Genomic DNA, 18,414 nt, shown 5'->3' on the forward strand with positions numbered 1-18,414 from the left:
TGGGCTGCACAGAGGGCGAGTGGCTGCAGAGCTGGGCCTGGCAGCCCCTGCTCCCTGCGGGTGTGGATGGCTGATCCCTCATCCTCGGGGATGCAGCAGCCTCTGGGGTTTAAAGCGGCAGCACGGAGAGACCGCAGCTGCAGCTGCAGCTCAGCCAGGACGGGGTGGCAGGGGGAAGGGGGTGAAAGCGCCCCCAGATCAGCAGCAGCACAGACCTGAGGATGCTTTCACCCCAGTTCACTCCCTCCCATCTCCCCACGCACTGGGAGATGCTGTGAGCGGCAGATCTGCCGGGAAAAGTGACGCAGGGAAGATGGACACAGGGAAAACTGACACAGGGAAAAATGACAAAGGGAAAATGGACACGGGGAAAATGGACATGGGGAAAACTGACCCAGGGAAAACTGACACCCATCCAGGAACAGCTTCCTCCTCTGAACAGGGCTGGGCAACTTCCCTGCTGCACGGTGACATTTGTGCTCCTGCCCAAACACTGAAGACAAGGCCCTGGCCACATCCATCCAACAGAATGAGCTCTGAACAGCCCAGGACCACAACAAACACCATCCAGTGTTGCTGCTGTGCTCAGACACTCAGAGCTGCCAAAGTGCTGCTGAATCCTCACCTTTGCCTGCGTGGGGCTGTTCTGGGCTCCCAGGCACCTTGGAGCTCCCTGGTCTCATGGCAGATTTCAGCAGCTGTAGGAGCACAGGGATGCTGAGGGGACAAGGGATTGGATTCCCTGGAGCCAGACCTTGCTGGGGAAAGGTTTCCTTCTATGCAGGAAATAATTTAGCAGCTCAGTAATAATATCAAGGTGTTTCACAGAATCACGGGATTGTTTCTGTGGAAATAGACCTCCAAGATCATTGAGTCCAACCCTCTGTAAGTAGGAAGGTAATTCCAGGCTTTACTCACGTGGCTGTGGCATTACCCTGGGGGGCACTGGGCAGATTTGTGTGCACACACAGCCATGCCCTGTCATCCATCATCATCATCATCATCCACCTCAGCTGATCCTCCCCCAAACCGCAGCACTGTGCAGCTCCAGGGCAGCAGGCAGTGCCAGGACAGGGCACAGCGGGCAGGCTGGGCGTGCCCATGGTGTGTCCCACCCTGGCAGGGTGAGGAGCGTCCCCGCAGCCACAGCGAGAGCTCCGGGGGCCCCAGTGGCACAAAGTGGGGCAGAAGGCGTGGTGTTCAGTGCCCTGTTGTTCATAGTTAATCAGGCTGCTGTGCGTTTCGGAGCGTGTGGGCTTGGCAGGGAATTGCCGGCGAAGCAAACCACTCAACTCGGAGTCGCGTTTCTGGCGCGGCGCCTCCGAGGAAACGCTCTCCAGGAAAACCTGGAGAGCTCACGGCGGGCACCACGAGGGCCCGGGATAGACGGGACGCCGCTGTCGTTGACACGCAGTGCCCAGGATCGGGGCTGTGAAATCCTGGGCTTTTGGACAATGGAATCGGCGTGCTCTCCCGTTGCCATGGCAATGGCATCCTCCCGCCATGCTCCGGCTGCTCCTCAGGCCTGGGTTTGCATGCGGGACCATCGGCCTCGCTGCCACAGCCCGTCCTTGTCACAGGTCCCCGTTCATCCCTGCCTCCTTTCCCACACGGCGTGATCCGGGAGCAGAGCGCCCTGCCCCAAGGCAAACCCATGCAGAGCTGGCTCCAGAGGGAGAATTTACTGCAAATTGCATCCGTTGGCTTTGTTTAGAAATCTGTGTCTGTGGAAATCAGTGGTGGAGAGGGCTGGGTGCCATGGGCCACCTCCCCAGCTTTTCCCCTCTCCCCCTTTGCACAGAAGCCAGGTGTGTCACCACCTGTGCTCATGGAATCCTGGAATGGTTTGGGCTGGAAGGGACCCTAAAGCTCATCCAGGTCCATGAGGGAGCCTCATGGGGGCAGGGACACCTTGCACTGTCCCAGGGCGCTCCAGGTCCAGCCTGGCCCTGGACACTGCCAGGGAAGGGGCAGTGGGTGACAATGGCAGCTCGCCCAGAGTCTGCTGCAGATCAGGACGCTGAGCCCAGGGCCGGGCACAGGGAGGTATCCTGGGTCTGTGCTGTGCCAGGGACCACCCTGGTGGTGCCTGGGCTCCCGGACCCCTCGCAGGAGCTGGCAGTGCTGTGGAGGCACCCCGGGCTGTGAGCAGAGCTCCTCTCCATGGCACTGCCAGCTGTGGGATCCACCACCCCCAGGCCAGTTTATTCCGCCACTTAATCGCTCTTGTTGTTTAAAACTGCATCTTGTTCCTAATCCAGGCGCGGCTGCTGCAGCCCCCGGGGGCTGGCTCTGCGCTGCCTCTCTTCACCTGATTGAAGAGCCCTTTAGCAGCTGATATTTTCTCTCTGTGAAGGCATTTGGGGATGATGGCCATGTCACCTCTCACTCTGCTCTCTGAGGGATGAGAGACTGAGCTCCTGGCGCTCCCGGGCAGGTGTCTGCTCCCATCCCATCCCACCCCATCCCACCCCATCCCATCCCATCCCATCCCATCCCATCCCATCCCATCCCATCCCATCCCATCCCATTCCATTATCCCATCCCATCCCATCCCATCCCATCCCATTCCATTATCCCATCCCATCCCATCCCATCCCACCCCATCCCATCCCATCCCATCCCATCCCATCCCATCCCATCCCATCCCATCCCATCCCATCCCACCCCATCCCACCCCATCCCATCCCATCCCATCCCATCCCATCCCATCCCATCCCATCCCATCCCATCCCATCCCATCCCATCCCATTCCATTATCCCATCCCATTCCATTATCCCACCCCATCCCATTCCATTATCCCATCCCATCCTGCAGATTTCCTGACTGCCTGAGCCCTTTGGTGCCCGAGGGAGCTGCCCAGAGCCTGCCGTGAGCCTTGAATCAATCCCCTTTATTACCTGAGTGCCAGAGCTCAGTGTAAAGCACAACCTGGTGGCAATATTTCCTCTCTGCTGGAGAACAGAGAGGAGCTCACAGACCCAGCTCCTTCAGCACAGCCCACAAAGATTTACCTTCAAACCATGAGGAGAACATAGCAATGGGGTAAATTGAATAAATGAGGAGTGAAAAAGGGGGGAGAGCATCATTGCTGTGGGTGCTTCCACAGCAGAAGTGACCTTAAAGCCCATCTCACCCACCCCTTCCATGGGCAGGGACACCTTGGAGCCAGAGCAGGGCTCCAAGCCCATCCAGCCCACCTGGAGCACTTCCCTGGGGCAGGGAGGAGGTGCCCTGGCTGCTGGGGTGCTCCTGCAGTCAGGAAGGAGGTGTCAGAGCTGGGAGCAGCACTGTGGATCCACAGCCCCTGGGCCCCTGCAGGATCTCTCAGCTCCTTGCTCACCCGATGGGTTTTGGCTGGGGAAATCAGTGGAGGTGAAAATTTAAATACAAACACGAAGCAAGGCTTTGGAGTGAGCAAATTGGAAACCCAAGGCAGTGGAAGAAGGGGAAGAGGCCGTGACATGAAAGAGATTTTGTGGTCAGAAGCAGCTCAGCCAAAAATGAGCTCGTTGTGGTTTTTTGCCTCAGGACAATTAATGGATGGTTAATTCCCCTGTTTTTGTGGGATTTCTGCGTTACTCTGCCCACGCTGCTCCCTCTGAATCTGATTTTGAGGTTTTGATTTTAGCAGGGCTGCCCTGGCAGGTCTGGGCTGGGGCTGTGCCTGGATCCCTGCAGTGTCCCAGGCCAGGCTGGACAGGGAATAGAGCACCTGGGACAGTGGGAGGTGTCCCTGCCATGGCAGGGGTGGCACTGGGTGAGCTCCAATGTCCCTTCCCACCCAGCCCAAGCCATCCTGTGATTCTGTGATTGTGACATCCCCATCCCCATCCCATCCCATCCCATCCCATCCCATCCCATCCCATCCCATCCCATCCCATCCCCATCCCACCCCTGGAGCCAAACCCTCCTCTGGGCCTCCTGCTGCCCAGGCCTGTCCTGCACCTTCCCCCTCCTTCCCCCTGCACCTGGGGCATTTTGGGATGGGTGCAGTAAATAATGTCGCTGGTGGGTGCTGCAGGGGCTGAGTTAATCCTTGCAGGCACCGCTGGAGTCTGAAGGGGCACCATTTCCTCTCAGACGTGTCTCTGTTTCACTCTTGCAGAGGCTGAATAATTCCCTCTGACAGCTTTTTGCTTTTTATAGCAGTAATTAGTCAAAAGGCATCGGCGTGATGAGCGCTGCCCTGGCACTGCTGCTGCAGGCACAGGCTGGGGAGGGCACTGCTGCAGAGCTGGGGCTGGCACGGGCCAGGGGTGAGCTCTGATGCTAAAATGGGCAAACCTTGGCCCTTTTTCCTGCCTAAATTTGCACTTGTGTTCCAAGGCACCTGGAGGGATCTGGGGCCAGGCTGCTCATCCAGCCTGGAGTGGCTGCTGCGCAGAACAACAGAAAGTGGCAAACAGAGGACTAGGAACTGGGATTTCACGAGTTCAGTCGAGGTGGAAGGAGGCAGAGGGATCTGGGGGAGGAACCAGGCGTTCAATGTGGTTTGATCCCAGTTAGTGCCCAAAATGCCACCAGGTCTGGTCACGGGGGTGACGTTGGTGTAACGCTGGCAGGACTCAGTGTCACCTCAACAGCGAGTGCTGGGGGTGTGGGAAGCATTTACTGAGGGAAAGGATGGAGTTTGTGTGTCTGTGTCTCGCTGAAGCTCCCAGAGCCACGGGCCTGGTTTATCACACGCTGTGGTAGTGCACGGTGTCATTTGGTGGGGCTCCTTGCCTTGTTCTATTCTAAAGATAAAATTGGAAGTCAGAGTTATCTGGTGGCTTCAAAATAGCAGAGTCTGGGTGGAACTGGCGTGGTCTGTGGCTCTCTGCAGAAAGCCAGGATGGAAATAATCAGCTGAATGCTGCTTGTGCAGCGTGGAGCTCTGGAAGGGGCAGCCACCACAACATTCCCATACAATATTGCCATACAACATTGCCATACAACATTTCCATACAATATTCCAGAGACAGTATTCCCATACAATACTCCCAGAGACAATATTTCCATACAATATTCCCATGCAATATTGCCATACAACATTTCCATACAATATTCCAGAGACAGTATTCCCATACAATACTCCCAGAGACAACATTCCCATGCAATATTCCCGTGCAATATTCCCATGCAATATTCCCATGCAACATTCCCATACAATGTTCCAGAGAGGTGAAGGGCAGGAGCAGAGCAGGCCCCTGGCTGTCCCCACAATCCTGCAGCTGTGCCACAGAGGGGTTTGAAGCCATTGGGCTGTGGCACCTGGGGACACTTGGGGCTGGTGGTGGCACCTGGGTCAGGGGCTGGTGGTGGCACCTGGGGACAGGGGCTGGTGGTGGCCCTGGCAGTGCTGGGGGAGCACAGGACAGGAGGATCTCAGAGGGCATCTCCAGCATGAAGCATTCTGTGATCCCACGTCCAGCCTGGCCTGGAACATTCCAGGAGATGCTGATGAACATTCCAGCTCGGACACTGATTTTTAACTTGCATTTAGTTCACAATTCCAGTTGCTCTGTACCAGTCACCTGGCACCTCCCTGCTCTCTGCCAACTGCACAGCACTGCCTTGGCTTCTTGTGGCTTTTTGCTCAAAACCTTGGGAGCTGGAGCTGTTTTCCCTGTTGAGGATGCCTGTTAAACCACCCAGCAGTGCAGCATCCTAATTGTGCTGCAGCCAGCCTTTAATCCTGTTAGCGCGTGTCATGTTGCTCTTGTATCACTCTAATTTTTAATCAAAATGTCATGCCATACCAGGTTAAGTGTCTGCCAGAGTCTAAATCTATTACATTGGCACGGTTGCCTTTATTAACCAATTTTTAAACTCATCAAAAGCTCAAACAGATTTGACAGGGTTCATTTTTCACCAATTTTGGTGCCTGCTCTCTGCTATCAGTGGATCGGGGTCAGAGGATGAGTTTGCCCATGAAGACACTCATCCTTTTTATTTATTGCCGGAATCCTGTTTTCCGTCAGATTTTGGAGCCCTTTCCTGTAGAGGTGTAAAATAAAATCAGTTTCTGCATAACCCTGAAGTGCCAAAGTCCCTGTCCCAAAGAAATTCTCATTTAAATGCTCAAACCAGGACTTTGCCAAGAGTTTTGTCTTCCTGAATGCAAATATCTGAATCCTGCCTTTGGATGCTGACTGGGAGCTGGGTCCTTGCTCCACAGGGCAGGGGAAAGCTAATTAGGCACTGACTAATTATTGCAGGTTTGGCCACATTGAGATCCACAACTGAGAGTGGGATTGGGAGAGAGAGGTGTTTATTGTTATTTATTGTTATCTATTGTTATTTATTGTTATTTATTGTGTTGGAAGGGGTGCCAGTGCTGGGCTCTCCTGTCAGGTGGAGCAGATATGAGTCAGGTTTGTGGCTTTTCCTGCAGAACCTGTGGGAAAGCTCTTTCCCCCCATCCAGAGCCTTCCAATCTAGCCGGGCCTAATTCATGATAATTATTTTTCATATTGCTTTTATGTGGCCGTACATTGTCTGAATTCCACAACAATGCAGCAGCAGAGTTTCCAGGCTGGCTCTGGGCTCCCCGAGGCAGCATTTATTAAAACCTCCTTTTGTCCATATTTCATGTTTATTGCTGCCATCTTTAATTAAGGGAGGTAAATATTGCCGAGGGGGGCTGAGGGCCCTTTTTAGCGTGAATAATCAGAAATAATCCGTGGCACAGGGGGGTGAGGGAGGGGGAAGGAGCTCCGGGGTGCCCCTGCTGCCTCCTGCTGCTCTGGGAGGGGGCAGCTGGGCAGGGCAGGGTCTCTGCCCCAGGGACTGGTGATGTTTACAGTGAGCAATGGGGGAGGAGTTGAATTCAGCTGGAATTGGAATTTTTACGGATGCACAAAGGACATTGCGGCAGCCGGGGCTGGGCTGGGAGCAGGGGGCTGCAAAAAGGACATTTCTGCTGGGAGAAGGTGGCTGCCCCTGGGGGCACAGGAGGAAAGGGATGTCCCAGTGGAGCAGCGAGCCCAGCAGTGCCCAGGCTGTCCTGGCAGTGATGGTGGTGAGGGGCTCTGCTAACCCTGGCAGTGATGGTGATGGGCACTGCTGGCCCTGGCAGTGCCCAGGCTGTCCTGGCAGTGATGGTGGTGAGGGGCTCTGCTGGCCCTGGCAGTGATGGTGATGGGCACTGCTAACCCTGGCAGTGATGGTGATGGGCACTGCTGGCCCTGGCAGTGCCCAGGCTGTCCTGGCAGTGATGGTGAGGGGCTCTGCTAACCCTGGCACTGATGGTGATGGGCACTGCTGGCCCTGGCAGTGCCCAGGCTGTCCTGGCAGCACTCCTGACTCGCTGACTAAAGGGAGACTTTTCCTCGGGGACTCATCTTCTGTCAGCCCTGAGATAATCCGATGTGATAGTGCAGGCACAATGACTTCATTACTGTAATTATTTTTATTGCCTCTGCAGGCCTCTGCTTTAAAATAAACTCAGGAGCCAGAGCATTCAGTTCCATCCCAGTGCTGGGGGAAGGCTTGGATGCTCGTGGAGGGCATTTCCAATGCAAATGTTTGCATGGTTCTACCACCTTCACCTCCTTCCTTTCACTGTATTGAGGGCCTGAGTGCTCAGTTTTGCCCAGTGCGCCCAGCTTTGCTGCTCTTTGCCCTCTCCAGGTGCCTGCGTGGGCCCAGGTGCTGCTGCACAGGGCACACCCAAACCAGGGGGTTCAGATTGGGGTATAGGGTGGGGAATGTCCCCTGTGGCCCTGGCAGGATGGGCAGTACCCGTGGATGGGTCACCTCAGGCCTGGCACCAGCCCTGGCTTCTCCTGGTTCCAGCTGCCCCCCTGGCTCTGCAGGGCTCACCTCAGCTGGGCTCCAGCTCATCCCAGAGGTTCTGTAGGGAATGTTCGGCTCACAGACAGCGGAGCTGGCTCCTCAGAGCGTGCCCTGCTGCAGGGAGCTGCTCTGGGTGCAGGGCAGGAGGAGCTGTGGGGTGTGCAGTGTGTGTGCAGGTGTGCAGTGTGTGCAGTGTGTGCAGGTGTGCAGTGTGTGTGTGTGTGTGCAGGTGTGCAGTGTGTGTGTGTGCAGTGTGTGCAGTGTGTGTGTATGCAGTGTGTGTGCAGTGTGTGCAGTGTGTGTGTGTGTGTGTGCAGTGTGTGCAGTGTGTGTGTGTGTGCAGTGTGTGTGCAGTGTGTGCAGGTGTGCAGTGTGTGTGCAGTGTGTGCAGTGTGTGTGCAGTGTGTGCAGAGTGTGTGTGTGCCGGTGTGCAGTGTGTGTGTGTGTGCAGTGTGTGTGTGCAGGTGTGCAGTGTGTGTGTGTGCAGTGTGTGTGCAGTGTGTGTGCAGTGTGTGCAGGTGTGCAGTGTGTGTGTGTGCAGGTGTGCAGTGTGTGTGCAGCGTGTGTGCAGGTGTGCCGTGTGTGTGTGTGCAGGTGTGCAGTGTGTGTGCAATGTGTGTGCAGGTGTGCAGTGTGTGTGCAGGTGTGCCGTGTGTGTGCAGTGTGTGTGTGCAGGTGTGCAGTGTGTGTGCAATGTGTGTGCAGGTGTGCAGTGTGTGTGCAGGTGTGCCGTGTGTGTGCAGTGTGTGTGTGCAGGTGTGCAGGTGTGCAGTGTGTGTGTGTGCAGGTGTGCAGTGTGTGTGCAGCGTGTGTGCAGGTGTGCCGTGTGTGTGTGTGCAGGTGTGCAGGTGTGCAGTGTGTGTGCAGGTGTGCAGTGTGTGTGCAGGTGTGCCGTGTGTGTGCAGTGTGTGTGTGCAGGTGTGCAGGTGTGCAGTCTGTGTGCAGGTGTGCTCCCTTTGGGATGCTCAGCCCCACCAGCTCAGCCCATGCCCAGCACAGCCTGTGCCCAATATCCCATCCATCCCTGAGCCCAGCCCAGGCTGGCACAGCCTCTTTCTGCCCTGAGCCCTTTCCAGGCTGGCACAGCCTCTTTCTGCCCTGTTCCCAGCCCAGGCTGGCACAGCCCATGCCCTGTTCCCAGCCCAGGCTGGCACAGCCCTGCCCTGAGCCCTTTCCAGGCTGGCACAGCCCCTGCCCTGTTCCCTGCCCAGGCTGGCACAGCCCTGCCCTGTTCCCTGCCCAGCCTGGCACAGCCCCTGCCCTGTTCCCAGCCCAGCCTGGCACAGCCCCTGCCCTGTTCCCTGCCCAGGCTGGCACAGCCCTGCCCTGTTCCCTGCCCAGCCTGGCACAGCCCCTGCCCTGTTCCCAGCCCAGCCTGGCACAGCCCCTGCCCTGTTCCCAGCCCAGCCTGGCACAGCCCCTGCCCTGTTCCCTGCCCAGGCTGGCACAGCCCTGCCCTGAGCCCTTTTCAGGCTGGCACAGCCCCTGCCCTGTTCCCTGCCCAGGCTGGCACAGCCCCTGCCCTGTTCCCAGCCCAGGCTGGCACAGCCCCTGCCCTGAGCCCTTTCCAGGCTGGCACAGCCCATGCCCTGTTCCCAGCCCAGGCTGGCACAGCCCCTGCCCTGTTCCCTGCCCAGCCTGGCACAGCCCCTGCCCTGTTCCCTGCCCAGGCTGGCACAGCCCTGCCCTGTTCCCTGCCCAGGCTGACCCAGGCTCGGGGAGCTTAGGGCCCATCTGGGCAGGGAACAGAGGCTTTGCCCATCAACACGAGTAATCCCTGCCTGTAATCCAGGTTGCTCTGAGCTGCTGCCCAGCGGCTCCTGCTGCCAAGGGCCAGCCCGTGGGGCTGCTGGGGGCACTGGGCACAGCCCCTGTCCCGCTCCGGGCCCGCAGGATGGGGCTCGGGGGCTGCCCTGCCCTGGGGAGCTGCAGCAGGGCCGGGAGCTGCTGCTGTCAGCACAGATCTGTCCTGGAACTCAGGCTGCGAGCGAGCTCAGCTGCTCCTGGGCCCCTGGGAGAGCCCTGGGCCGTGTTTCCGTGGATTATTTTTATCTCTAAATATGAAATTCTCTCGGAGCAGCATTTAGAGCAGTGTCACTGCCCTGGCTGGGGTGGCTGTCTGGGACACTGACACAGACGGGGAATTCAGACAGTTCCTTCTCATGCCTCTGATTTTAGCGTTGCCAGGAGCTGGTTTTCAGCAGTGATGAAGGAATTTGAGCTGGCTGGGGTCTGTTTGATGAGCTGGCAGAGCTGGTGGCACTCTGTCCTCTGCAACCCCACATTCTTTCCAGGAGCAGAAACGCTCCAAGGCTTTGGGGCCCTGGAGCACTCCCTGCCTGCCACCCACAGGCCTGGGCAGTGGGAATGGTTTGGATTGCGTGTGGGATGGAGCCCAGTGGGAGCTGCGTGTGCTGTGCCCATTGGCAGCATCCCCTGGCTGCCCTGGGGAGAGCAAGGGAGGCTTTGGGGTGAGCCACACCTGCAGGGCAAGGGCTGAGCCCTGGGATGTGCCCAGGTGGGGCAGAGAGGGCAGGTTTAAATTGAATAGAAAGGGATGGAGATGGGCACGGGCATGGGCAGGCACTGTGCTGGTCAGGGGGCAGCTGCTGCCCTGCAGGGACCCTGCCCTGCCCCGCCCACCACCCTCGCTTTGGGGAGGGGTCACAATGGGCTTCCCGGGCCTCCGGAGCTCCCGGACCTGCTGCCTTTGTCCTGTGTGCCACCGGCGTGTGGCATTGCCCCTGGTTCCTGTGTGTGTGGCAGGGGATGGGTTTGGCACACGTGTGTGATGTCTACGGGGGCTCTGGTGATGGCTGTCCCTTGGGGACACCCCTGGCTCCGTCCCCTCCTTTGGGGACACCCCTGGCTCCGTCCCCACCCTGGCACACCCCTGGCTCCGTCCCCACCCTGGCACACCCCTGGCTCCGTCCCCTCTTTTGGGGACACCCCTGGCTCCATCCCCTCCTTTGGGGACACCCCTGGCTCCATCCCCTCCTTTGGGGACACCCCTGGCTCCGTCCCCTCCCCGGGACACCCCCGGCCCCTCTCCGGGACCCTGCCCAGCCCCAGCCGCCGCTCCGGGGCCGCTCTCCAGCCGCGGCGCTCTGCCGAACACGCTCCCGCGGAGAGGAGCGCGATCCTTTATTCTGCCGGGTTTGATGTGCAAAGCAAACACGTTAACATCAAGGCAGCTTCCCCGCGGCGCCGGGGATTTGGGATTTGGGATTTGGCTCCCGCTCCGCGTTGCGGGGGCTGCTCCTGGGGAATGGGGGTGCTCAGAGTGATGGGGGGGCTTTTGGGGGCTTTTCTGTGAAAACCGAGCTGGGCAAAGCCCATCCCATGGCCCTGCTGAGGCTGTCCTGGGCTCTCTGCCCCTGCACACCCTGCCCTGCCAGGGCTGCCCATCCTCGGGAAGGACACGGGGGCAGCAGGATCGTGACAGTGTCACAGGGGCCTCAGGATGAGGGAAGAGACGAGGATCTGACTCCATGTTTCAGAAGGATGATTTATTATTTTATGATATATATTACATTAAAACTATACTAAAAGAGTAGAAAAAAAGATTTCATCAGAAGGCTGGCTAAGAATAGAATAGGAAAGAATGATAACAAAAGTCTGTAACTCCAGCTCTCTGTCTGAGCCAGCTGACTGTGATTGACCATTAATTAGAAACAACCACATGAGACCAATCCCAGATGCACCTGTTGCATTCCACAGCAGCAGATAATCACTGTTTACATTTTGTTCCTGAGGCCTCCCAGCTTCTCGGGAGGAACAATCCTAAGGAAAGGCTTTTTCATGAAAAGATATCTGTGGCAGCATTCCATGCCCAGCGCTGTTGGGTCTCTGCTGCTGCTCAGGGTGTGTCACATGTATTGGGAAGGTTGTGCTCCCTGCCCCTGTCTCAGCGAGCATCATTCACACCTGGCCAGGCTCTCCTGGCAATCACCCCTGTGGCAGGAGTCCTCTCAGCTGGGCTGGCCCTGGCTGCAACAGCCCAGTGCTGCTGTTGATATTCAGGGAGCAGCGCCGCCTCTCCCAGGACAGAGATCCTGCCGTGGCTGGGCAAATCAGAGTTCATTATCGTGTTAATCTGACTGATTGCGGCCTCCCAGAAGGGTTCCACATATGGTCATTGCTGCAGCACAGATGAAGCTGCCGTGCCTCGCTCACGGGCTCCAGCTCTGCTCTCGGTGCGCGATGCTCTTTATCCTTGCGGTGCAGTTCTGGGAAATGGAAATGTGAATTGTTTTTAACCTGTGCTTAGTTTGGAGTCTAAATTGGGGTTTTGAGCATCTGCCCTTCGTTTGCAGTCAGGTTTTTCCCTTATTTTGTTGTCTTATTTTGGCTCTTTTGGTTTTTCCCTTATTTTGTTGTCTTATTTTGGCTCTGGTTTTAAACGTGAAGCACGAACTGAGCACCCGGCACAATCTCTTGCAGGGATCCACATCTTCCCTGGGAAATCATTTGGGGCAAGCTGTAATCCTCGGCACTGGCTCTGGTGGAGCCACGGCGTGCAGGGCACCCCTCACATGGGATTTACCTGCCTGACCGACACTGCTGGCCCGGGGCTTCAGTCTGACAGCTCATACTGAGTTATTCCACTGGCTTTTGTCATTCAGGAACAAGGCTGTGGTCGGTCCAGTGTGGCCTGGGGACCCTGGGGCTCTTTGGGGACAGTTTGTGGCAGCAGCCTTGGGGCCCTGGGGCTGTTTGGGGACCCTGGGGCTGTCTGGGGACAGTTTGGGGACCCTGAGGCTGTTTGGGGACAGTTTGGGGCAGCAGCCTCGGGACCCTGGGGACAGTTTGGGGACAGTTTGGGGACAGTTTGGGGACAGTTTGTGGCAGCAGCCTCGGGACCCTGGGGCTGTTTGGGGACCCTGGGGCTGTTTGGGGACCCTGGGGCTCTTTGGGGACAGTTTGGGGACAGTTTGTGGCAGCAGCCTCGGGACCCTGGGGCTGTTTGGGGACCCTGGGGCTGTTTGGGGACCCTGGGCTGTTTGGGGACAGTTTGGGGACAGTTTGTGGCAGCAGCCTTGGGACCCTGGGGCTGTTTGGAGACCCTGGGGCTGTCTGGGGACAGTTTGGGGACAGTCTATGACAGCAGCCCCGGGACCCTGGGGCTGTTTGGAGACCCTGGGGCTGTCTGGGGACCCTGGGGCTGTTTGGGGACCCTGGGGCTGTTTGGGGACAGTTTGGGGACCCTGGGGCTGTTTGGGGACCCTGGGGCTCTTTGGGGACAGTTTGGGGACAGTTTGTGGCAGCAGCCTCGGGACCCTGGGGCTGTTTGGGGACCCTGGGGCTCTTTGGGGACAGTTTGGGGACAGTTTGTGGCAGCAGCCCCGGGACCCTGGGGCTGTTTGGGGACCCTGGGGCTGTCTGGGGACAGTCTATGACAGCAGCCTCCAGGCTGAGCCCCTTCCCAGCTCCCCCAGCCCCTTTCCCAGCTCCGTTCCCGCCCCAGCCCCGCTGGCAAAGCGTTCCGGGTTCCCAGGCCAGGCTGCGGGAGCAGAGCTCTCCTGCCCCGGCAGGTAGGGCTGGCTCCCGAGGAGAGCCATTCATGGCACGATCTCCCCGAACGCCTTTATTGCCCTCCAAACAATTCACACCGCTCTTGCCCTGAGCCTTTTGCGTGCTGATGGCAGGGGGGTGCCAAATTCAACAAGAGCCACATGGAGCCACTCCAGGCTGCACGAATGAAAAAAAGGGAGTTTGAGTTATTGGAAAAACCAATTTGGCTTTATGGAGAGAGGTTTTCTGTGTCTCTCAATTATAGAGTTATAAATTCTAAATGTAATTCATAAAGGCTGCGTGGCAGCAGAGTGAAGGTGGCGTGTCATCAGTCACCGGGAGGGAAGGGCTGGAGAATATTCAGAATATTCCCTGCATCCTCTGTGAGTCCGTGCAGGATCCAAGCTGGGGCCAGCCCTGTCCAGCTTCCCTTGGTTGAAACCGTAAATCCTTGAGGTGATGTTCATCTTCCCTTCTCAAGCTGTTTTTCTCTGTTTTGTTAAGGTGTGAGAGAAGCATATTTCCTTTATATATATCCCAAAGCTATAGTTTCAAGGATACAAGCAATATTCTAAAATTATCCTTCCAAAGGTTATTATTGCAGAGCTCTTTATGGATTAAATGCAAGCAAAAAGCAACATCCTTAACACTTTAATTCCAATGCTCCTAAACCAACCAGGGTTAATTGCAAACAAAGGATAGGAGCAAAGGCCTTTTTCCATGCTTTATTTTCCTCAGTTATGATTAGAATTCGCAACTGTCCCACTGTTGGTCTCCACACATATCACAATCACAAATACACATGAAACACAGCTTTGTGTTTCACATGGGCAAGCCCTGGGGAAAGCACAGAGTAAGTTTTGCAAAGCCCTTGGAAAGCTCAAGACAAACCCTCTGCAGGTGCTGTGGGAGCTGTGAAATGCTCCTGGCACAAGTTCCTGATTATTAACGGGTTTAAAAGTGCTCAGCTGCTGTCCCACTGCAGACTTTGCTAAATGAGGACATCAGGGGCTGAAATCCCATGATGGAGAGCGTGTGGATCCTTCTGCATAGCCAGCACAAAGGGTTGGAGACCTGCTGGGGATTAAGAGGAGAATCGATAATCTGGGGTTTGAGGCTCCGTGGGGCCCTTCATTAGGAACTTTCCTCCTCAGGAGCTTACAAACTTCTGCATCCAGCTGCCCAGATAAGTCTTGAAGGCAGAAATTACTGTGTCAGCGAGGAGGAAGGATTAGAGATAACAGGGAATTAATACTGAAATGCATATGCTATAAATATAACAGGATTACACTGGAGTTATGTAAAAGCCCTTTTCCTTCCCCGAGTCTCCTTGGGTGGGCAGGTGGGCAAGCCCCTGAGCTTCTGCCCTCACCTAGGGCTCCCAGGGCATCTTTCCTTAACAGGACCCAGGGATGGCTTCAAACGGGCAGTGTTCAGTGGGATTTTGGGCAGGGATTGTTCCCTGGCACAGGTGCCCAGAGCAGCTGGGGCTGCCCCTGCATCCCTGGCAGTGCCAAGGCCGGGTTGGACACTGGGGTTGGAGCACCTGGGGCAGGGGAAGGTGTCCCTGCCATGGCTCTGCTCTTTGCAGTGTGTGTTTATTTTGCAGGTTATTGTTTGACTGTTGTTTGGTAGGTTTTTGGGCTTTTTTCCCCCTGCTTTTGGAGTGACACAGACCTGTCTTTGTTATGGTTGTTCTCTTTGCTACTTAGCTACTTTTCTGCCAAGTTCCAAACCCCTTCCTCCCACATCCAGCTGTTAACCCCTCCTGTCCCGAGCAGTTTTCCTCCCTTGTATCCCCCGCCCTTGTTCCACCCCCAGTTCTCCTGATTAGACTGGGGAGTGCAACACCAAATAAAGTAACCCAGTTATTCCCTGCCTGCAAATGAATATTCTCAGGCCCATTTTTGCCCATTTCCTCCTCATTCCAGGGCTTAGCAGAGGCTGTGGCTCACCATGAGGGCTGAGAGCTGTCAGTGAGGACCCGGCCCTGCCTGCAGAGCCAACATTAACTTTGTCTGAGGGATGATAAATCCCAGGCTCCTGCAGCACGGTGCTGAACTTGGAAAATGAAGCATTTAAACCACAATATTGCAGTCAAATTGCTGGTGAAAATCTCTTCATGTTGGCAGTGGAGCTGGAGGGTCTTTGATCTCTCCCAGCTCAAATGTTGCTGCCAAAGAGACTTAAGCCTAAACTTCACTTTGTAAAATAGACTTTTTTTGACGCTTTCCTTTAAAAAAATAATCTCCTCCTAAGCTCAGGAAGCAGGGACGAGTGGGCAGCCCACAAGGAGATTTCCAACCCAAATAACGCACGAAGGAGCCACTTTCAGCTGCTTCCATTGCTTCTGTAAATCCTGGGCTTAATCCCTGGAGCAGCTGGGGGGGAACGTGGCATTTGAGCCTGAGAGCTGGAGTGAAACAGCCCCCAGCCCCTCGTGGGGCAGGCAGGGATCCCCTGGAGCACTTGGAGCTTAAGTAGTCCATGGTGTTACCCCTGCCATGGCACGGGGTAAATGGTCTGGGAAAAGCTGTGCCTCCCATCCCTGCAGCCAGGACTTGGGGACAGGGCTCATCCTCAGTCACTGGGGTGGGACTGAAGGCTCCTGCCTGAACGGAGCCCTCTGCTCATTTGCAGATGAGCTGCTATTTTTAAATATCCCTTTTTTTTGTTTGTTTGTTTATTTTTATATCTGGATGACCCTAATTTTGGCTGAGGAGCTTAGGAAAGCAAAGAATGCAAGGTTGCTTTAATCTTCCTAAAGTTTGGCACCCTGCTCCGGGCGCCCTGTGCCAGGGCCTGACCACCAGGGAACAGTTCCTAATTCCCAATATCGCACCCGTCCCTGCCCTGCGGCGGTGGGCAGCCTTTCCCCAGGTCTGTCCCTGATGCAGTTCATGATGGAGAGTCCCTCCTGGCTCCCTCGGAGGCACCTCCAGACACCGAGAGCCCTTGGCAGGTGCTGGCACTGGGAGCAGGCCCTGGTGCCAGCCTGGCACGTGGCACTCCAGCGTGTGCCAGCGCCTGCCCGAGGTGTCCCATCAGCCTGGGCACCCCAAGGGCTGCCCTCAAATCCTGCAGGCAGACAGCAGTCTCATTTTATGGGAACATGTCAAGATCCAAACATGGACTATTTAAGCCGGTGTTATGCAATGGGAGCTCTTTTAAGTCGTGATTTGTAAAGGCAGTTCAGATAATTTCCTGAAAGACATTCTGCTAATGATTAATTTAGAATATGTTTAATTCAAGTTAGAGAGATCAAAGAGGGAGCATTTTCCCTGTAATGCCATCCATGGTTTCACACTTTCACCAGATCCCAGGCACCGGGGGTGTCTGCTTTGTCCTTCCCTGCAATTCCTCTGTGGAGATGGCAGAGGAGAGCATTCTGTGCTGGTTTGGGGCAGGGAAGGGAGAGCAGCCTCGAGCACATCCCTGTGAGTTCTGTTCAGAGGAGGGACGGGATGCTGGGGATGCTGGGGATGTGCAATCCCCCTCAGGATGCTGGGGATGTGTCGACGGAAGGAGACCCAGACATCAATTTGATCATCACAGGCCCAGTGGGTAATTTCATTGGTGCCGTGATATTTGTGCTGTTACATTGACTGTAATGCTGTGGAGAGAATTCACTCACATTCAGGGATGAATCTAGGGTGGCCCATGTTTCTTTAGGTTGGTTTAAATCCCCCTCAGGATGCTGGGGATGCTGGGGATGTGCAGTCAGCCCCCGGGATGCTGGAGATGCTGGAGATGCTGGGGATGTGCAATCCACGCTCCCCTCCCGCAGCACCGGCCCCAGGTGGGGCTGGCACTCCTTCCTTGAGGTCCAGCTGGGAATTGTTATAAATGATCAAATCGTGAGCCAAAACTATCAAAAATTTAGCAAAGATTTATTAATTTGTCTGCGAGACCGAAGTTCGGTCTTCGAAACCACCACAGCCAAAGATCCAGCGTCGAGGCCGGGATGGGAGCCGGGTGAGGTCGGATCTGACCTCCGAGTGCCAGAGTCTCCCCCTCGGTTCACGCCCGCTGCTTCTTGCGGCGAGGTTTTATCCCGCAGTTTATTCTGCCCGAGGCAGAGATGACCCAATGTTCTTTGTGTCTCTTCACAGAATGATTCAGGAGTTTGAGCTCCCGCATCCTGTGCGGGGCCGGGCCAGCAGCGGGGCTGGGCCAGCAGCGGGGCTGGGCTGCAGCAGCAGCAGCTCCTGCTCCTTCCAGGGCGTGCGGCTGCTGCCCCGAGCCCTTTTGCAGCCCCGGTAACAGGGCCCGGCTCCGGGCTGGGGCTGGGTGGGCTCGGTGCTCTCGGGGGGCTTTTGCACCCCCGGTAACAGGGCCCGGCTCCGGGCTGGGGCTGCTCGTCCCGCGGGGCGCACCGTGCGAGGTGTGGAACCCTCGTTATTTACAACACAAACACGTTGCTGCGCGGCACCGAGCCCCGGGCACGGGCTCCCGTGGGCTTCCCCCGCCGCAGCGCGGCTGCCGAGCGCCCGTTTGATCCCGTAACGCGCCCGTTTGATCCCGCAACGCGCCCGTTTGATCCCGTAACGCGCCCGTTTGATCCCGTAGCGCGGGTGCCGTGTATGTGTCAGCCAGCCGTGCGCTCGGGAAGGAGGCAGGCAGCGGCGGTCGGGAGCAGCCTTTGATCGGCGGGAGGCGGCGGCTCCGCGCACCGGGGCCGCCGGAGCGGGAGTGAATCACCGCGGGGAGCGGGATGGGAGGCGGTGACGGCCCAAACCGCGGGCATTGGCACAGCCGCGGGATCTGCGGCCCCCGGCAGAAGGGAGGAGGAGAAGGAGGGGAATTTTGGGGTTGCGGTGGCCAAATCTCTGCACGGAGCAGCCCAGGGCAGAGGGGGCTGAGCACACAAACACACCTTTGTTTGACAGCGGGCTGGGTGTGGAGACAGGTGAGGAGAGGCCGACGCGGAGCAGATCCTGCAGGGGGATAATGGTTTTTATCAGGGCGATGATCTCCCCTACAGCCGGCTCAGGTGTGGAACTGCCTCCCCGGGATTGTATCGGGACATTCCCGCCCGGGCCTGGGGGTTTTCATCGCTTCTGATGGGGCATGACCGGCTCAGCTGCCCCTCCGGCGGGATGGGAGGAGGGTCCGGA

General features: G+C 56.8%; 1 protein-coding gene across 3 annotated transcripts in view; it reads left to right on the plus strand.

Annotated features, from left to right (window-relative positions):
- Positions 1–18,414, plus strand: part of FRMD5 (FERM domain containing 5) — a 53,650-nt gene that overhangs the window by 20,632 nt on the left and 14,604 nt on the right. The gene's annotated exons all lie outside the window — the stretch shown is intronic.

This window comes from Ammospiza caudacuta, chromosome 10 (assembly GCF_027887145.1).
Source record: "Ammospiza caudacuta isolate bAmmCau1 chromosome 10, bAmmCau1.pri, whole genome shotgun sequence".
NCBI lineage: Eukaryota > Metazoa > Chordata > Aves > Passeriformes > Passerellidae > Ammospiza > Ammospiza caudacuta.